General features: G+C 49.0%; 1 pseudogene; it reads left to right on the forward strand.

Moving 5' to 3' along the window:
• The first annotated feature begins 1,470 nt into the window (after nucleotides 1–1,470).
• Nucleotides 1,471–2,765, forward strand: LOC149126243 (signal recognition particle receptor subunit alpha pseudogene; annotated as a pseudogene).
• The last annotated feature ends 3,143 nt before the right edge of the window (nucleotides 2,766–5,908 follow it).

Consider the following 5,908-nt stretch of genomic DNA (forward strand, 5'->3'; position numbering starts at 1 on the left):
ATTTTTGTATTTAGGCAAACAGAGCAGCTGCAAATTAAATGAAGAAGTGAGACAAAGAACAAAATAAACCCGAATGAACTAGAAGAATGATCATGGTAACATAAAACGCTAAGGAACCGGAGAGAGGCTCAAGAGAGCCCAAGTGGCAGCTGTGGTTGGCATGCTTACGCCTTCCCCTCCCCCAGTCCACATGTTGCCATCCAAACCCGGAAGGAGGCAGTGTTGGGAAGTGGGGCCTTGGGAAGTGATTTATCCTGAGGGCAGCACCCTCATGAATGGGACTAGTGCCCCCTGACAAAGACACGCAAAGAGCCCCTACACAGACAGCTGCCTGCAACTCAGCAGCAGGCCCTCCCCAGAACCTAGGCCTGCTGGCCTCGCCTTCCGCCTCTAGAAATACATGTCCATCTTTTATAAGCCACTCCCCACGTGGCACTCGGTACAGCAGCCCGAATGCACTAAGACAATGACAAACTTCTTGTCACTCAGCAAAAGAGGTCACGTGGAAGGCCTGTCAAGTAAGAAAAGGCAGGCAGAAAAGATGTGGGAATGAACAGGGAGCACAAGAACAGATGGAGGAGCAGAAATTAACACCATGAGCAGAAACGCCGTGAACATCTTCGTGGAAATCAACTGAAGCTGGAGAAATGGTCAGATGAATAGGAAACCAAGAATAATGAGCCAAGAAAAATTGGGGGCTGGGCATTTGGTGTAGCTCTTAAGACAATTGCTTGGGACACCCACGTACCACAATGGGGTGTCTGGGTTGGGTATCTTGCTCTGCTCCCAATTCCGACTTCCTCCTAATGCATGCCCTGGGATGCAGCAGTGATGGCCCAAGTACTTGGGTCCCTGTCACCCATGTGGGAAACCTAGATTGAGTTCCTGGCTTCTAGCTTCAGTCTGGCCCAGCCTCAACTGTTGTGGGCATTTAGGGAGTTAACGAGTAGATAGGACATCTGTCTGTTCCTCTCTCTCTTTCTCCATTTCAAATCAGTAAATAAATATTTTTTTTAAAAAAAGAAAAACTAGGAGGAAGCAGCAGTGATGGCAATCTGAGCTCCAGTGTTGGTCCCAGCTTCTCTTTTGCTACTGACACTGCACTTGAATTTGTCTCCAAGGACATGCTCATGCTCTGGCGCTTCCAGGACTGGCCCCTTAATCATTTGATTCCTACTGGGCTACTGCAGGAACCTGAAAGAAGCAACAACTCCTTCACTCACATCAAGTATAGAGTGGACAAGTAGTTTGAGCTGATGAGGCTGGTTGGTGTTTGGAAGAGCCTAACAACCATCTAGGCAGATAAACTGATAGACGAATGACCAGCACTGGCTTTCTGGGAACAAGTACCACACCCAGCTTCAACAACAAAATGCTGGAAGTCTGTCGAATGGCACTGTTCATGTCCAAGACTTCCCAAGGCTTCTTTGTGAAGCAAAGGAGAGCAGTGAGACCCGTGCTCTCGCCACCATGAAGAAATGTGAAGACTATGAAAAAGCCAAGGAACCTTTGAGATCTGTGACTGACAGACACACAAGTGGGAAAGTCCAAGGAAAAAGCAAAGAACATAAAAAAAATTGGTTGGGGGCAAAGAGGAACCACTCCGGGTGTGAGAACTGGAAGGCTGTGTTCATAAGGGAGTCCTGGATCCTGTAGTCTCTCCACCCACAGAACTCCCGGGGCTGCCCTGATGGGCACATTCACTTCTGGAGCTGGACTGCAGCCGCTCAGTTGAGGAAGGGGCCACTCAGAACCCCCAGGCTGAGTGCTCCCTACCTCTGGGTGGCATGCTTGGGATGCCAAAGCACCTTGATCCATCCGAGACAGGAATCTGCTCTGGACAAGACGCAGGAGCATCTCATGGTTATCTGTGTTTGCTGATGTTGTGAATCTGTTACCAACAAGCTGGAATGGAAAGTGAGGAGGCATTCAGCCTGGTGACGTCCCCAGCAAAGCAGGAATCTCCAATGCAGACTCTGCAGCCTTTGAATCATGCAGATGCACCCTGGGGCACACAGGTGCATGGTGCAGCCAGTGCTCTTAGTCATCACCTTCTGTGGTGCCCAGGACATGGAGAAGTCTACCAACATAGCTCAGATTTCCTCCTGGCTACTGGAAAATGGCTTCAGTGCCCCCCTCACCACCTGTAATGTGTTCATGCCAGGGTGGTGGAGCAGCTGTGCATGTACACCCAGAGTCTGAGTGCCCCACACCCCCCCAAGAGCAATGGTGGCCGCACTATGGCACAGCTGTTTGGAAAGGTTATGGCCGGAATGCTGCTAGCATCACATGAAAGCTATTGTCTCTGCCTATAACCAAGACTTTGATGGTGGTGCTGGTGGACACTGCTGGCCACATGTAAAACAAAGCCCTCTGACAACTGCCCTGTCCAAACATTGCTGTTAATATCCCTGACTTGAGGCTATTTGTAGGAGAGCCCTTAGTATGCAGTGAAGCCCAGGACCAGTGTCAAGTTCAGAAGAGCCTTGGCTGACTATTTTGTGGCTCCAACACCTCAGCCCCTTGATGGCATGCTCCTTACCAAATTTGACACCTTTGATGTCAGAGTGGGAGCTGCAATTTCTGTCATGGACATTGTCTTTGCAGGCACTGTCCAGGCCTCCTATGACCTGGGATGTGGTAGCTGCCATCACAAAGGTTTAACGCGGCTCTTGCCCAAGACCAACCCTCCCTTCCCCCTACAAGCCTCGCTTCCTGTGTCAGGGATGTGGTTTGCAGTATGTGAACAACTTGTTTCAGTGTAGTTCAAAGGCAGAATGAGGGAGCTCCAGGGCTCACGGCTCCTTCTAACCTCACTTCCCTGTTCAGTGCAGCCACCATCTCCCAGGAAGACACAGTTACGTTGCAATCCTGCCCACTGACACCCCCACAGGCCTCTGCCTTCCTGTGCAGGCATCCTCTTCCCTCGGCTGTGGGGAGCAACTCGGACTAGACTAAGTTACTGGAATTAAGACTTATTCTATGCATCTGCTCTCCCACAATATGGTGCTGAGAAGGGAGTAACAACTTCTACGCAGCTGCCTCTCGCCAACTTGAGTAGTGAGCTGCAGGAGCTGATCCTGCTCCTGATTGGAGGAGAGCAGCGTACTCGGCCTGTGGGTAGCAGAGTTGGGATTGGTGGAAGAGGACTATAAAGGAGGAGAGAGACAACATGCACCAGGAACATCTATCTGAAGGAACACCTGAGCAGCCCCCGAGAGAGCCGGCCAGCGGTGTGCCGCTCCCCCGCGGAAGTGGGGAAAGTGGCAGGGGGAACCGCCCTTCCACGGAGGTGGAAGGGTCGGTAGCCAACCCGGGAAGAACCAGCAGCAAACCTGGGGAGGGCCAAGCAGACAAAAGAACAGCGCAGGGTCCTGTGTCGTTCCTCCACGAAGAGGGGGAGCGACATAATGGTGCCGTGACTCGGATAGGAAACCTAGGCAGGGTTTAGTGTCGTTCCTCCATGAAGAGGGGGAGCGACACTCGGCCTACAGTTCAATTTTGTCGCAGCTTTGACGAATGACTGGACCACCCAACCCCACAGCCTTGCTGCTTGGTGTGGTCAGGGAGCACCTGAGCTTGCTGGGCAGGTTGCAGCCCCAGCGCCCCTGGGTTAGCAACCCTACAGTGCTGGCTCTGGGTCTCAACGGCACCTCTTCCTAGGGCACTCGGCTTTCAGGTCCCCGGGGCCAGAGGCTGCCCACTTCACTGGGGCAGGGTATGGCCTGTTCTTGATGGCTGCTGATTCTAATTCTGATGATGACCCCTACCCCGTCCTGCGAGGCCAGAGTGACTCATTGTAAATGAGTGAAGAATGAACTCCCGCTTCCCCCAGAAATAAGGGGAGCTGAGCTGCAGTGTTGCATTGGGCTTCTCAGTCCTCCTCCTCAGCACCCCACTGTAGAATCCAGATGTTACCTTTGCATGGCCTCTGGCGGGGAGAAAGAGTTGTCAGGGGAGTGTGCACTGCCCCCTCCCCGACCCCATCCTCTACCCCCGGAGCAGGTCCTGGCTTTTCCTCACCCCTCTCCTCTGCAGAGCCTGGCAGACAGACAAGGGCCACCCCGTAGAACAAAAACGTCTTGTTGAGACCTGCCCCCTGCTGTAGCTGGTAATTACAGGCGTGCTGCTGCACCTGTGCCATTAGTGCAGTAAGGCCCAGAGATGCAGGTAATTTACATAGGAAAATTAATTTTCTGAATAAGTTGCAAAAAGAAAAATTAGGAAACATGAAAAGCCCTAAAGCCAACCTAGGGATAATCAACAGCTAAAACTTTCCCCACAGCTGATCTCTTCCACAAATAAGGGAAAGGGAGAGAGAGAGAAAAAATGTACATTGAGAGAATTGATATAGCAATCAAATCTCAAATGCACCGTGAATCTTGAGCCAAAAAAGCTGTAAAAAGTTTACAGATAATTGAGGGAATTATTTTTTGAATTGACAATGATATGTCGGTTATGTTCTAAGTGACTTTATTATTTATTTATTTATTCAAAAGGAAGAGAGACAGAGGCAGAGACAGAGAGAGAGAGAGAGAGAGAGATCTTCCATCTACTGGTTCACTCCCCAGATGACCGCAATGGATGGAGCTGTGCCAATCTGAAGCCAAGAGCCAGAATCTTCTTCTGGGTCTCCCATGTAGGTGCAGAGGACCAAGGACTTGGGTCATCTTCTATTGCTTTTCCAGGCCATAGCAGAGTGCTGGATCTGAAGTGAAGCAGGAACTCGAACTGGCTCCCATACAGGATGCTGACACTGCAAGTGGCGGCTTTATCTGCTACACCACAGTGCTGGCCCCTAAGTGACTTTATTTTATTTTTATTTGAGAGGCAGAGAGATGACAGAGACAGCCAAATAGACATAGGGAGTGCCCATCTGCTAGTTCACTCCCCAAATGACCGCAGCAGCCAGGGTGAGACCAGACTGAACCTGGGAGCTAGAAACTCAGCTCAGATCTTGCACATAGGTGGCAGGGCCCCATGTGCTTAAGCCATCACCGTTGTCTGCCAAGAAGCTGGAATTCGGAACACAGCTGGTACTTGAACCCTGGTATGTGGGTATCCTAGGAAGCATTTTAAACTCTAGGCCATATACCCATTCCCAAGTGTCTTAATTTTAGAGAAATACTCATTAAAGTATGAATGAAAAAATATAACATCTGAGATGCACTTTAACATAACTCAGTGGGGAGGGAATTGGGAACATTATGTAATAAAATCATTAGTCATGATTTTATCATTACTGGAGATGGGTGATGGATATCTGTGGAATTCAACATATAGACTTTGCTATCTGCTTGAAATATTGTATAATACAAGCATATATACTCATGCACACACATACTTGGTTTAAAGCAATGGGAAGTCATACTTTTAGTAGCAGTGCAAGAATGGGACCAAACATTTTTTTTAATCTGGAAATTTTTTTGAGAATTTTTTAAGTACTACTAACCTGCAGCAATTGACAAAAGAAGGAATAAATAAATTGCAACATAGTCATGTAATGCAAATGTTATACATCAGTGAACATGAAGGTACCGCAACTGTATCCAACATGGAAAGATCTTGAAAACCTGGAGTGGAGAGAAAAAGAGCCAGGAGACCACACAAAGTAGTTTATAAAACTCAACAACAAGCAAAAGTAAGCCGAACACTGTGCAGGTGCACACACAGCATGATTGCACACACACCAGCAGCAACAAACCCTGATGTTTAGGACAATGACTGCCTGTGTGGAGGAGACCTGGGCCCCTGGGTGGAGAGACAGCGTTAGGTGTGTGCATTATCAGACATCCTAGCTCTTTGGTGATGGAGCCACAGGTTTCCATAATATCATTAAGCTGCATAATGTGAATACATGCAGCATACATATTTAAGTGTTAAAGCAAATATTTTAAGATAAATTTTT

Source organism: Oryctolagus cuniculus, chromosome 6, assembly GCF_051225735.1.
Source record: "Oryctolagus cuniculus isolate XC-2025 breed Fujian yellow rabbit chromosome 6, ASM5122573v1, whole genome shotgun sequence".
In the NCBI taxonomy this organism is placed as follows: domain Eukaryota; kingdom Metazoa; phylum Chordata; class Mammalia; order Lagomorpha; family Leporidae; genus Oryctolagus; species Oryctolagus cuniculus.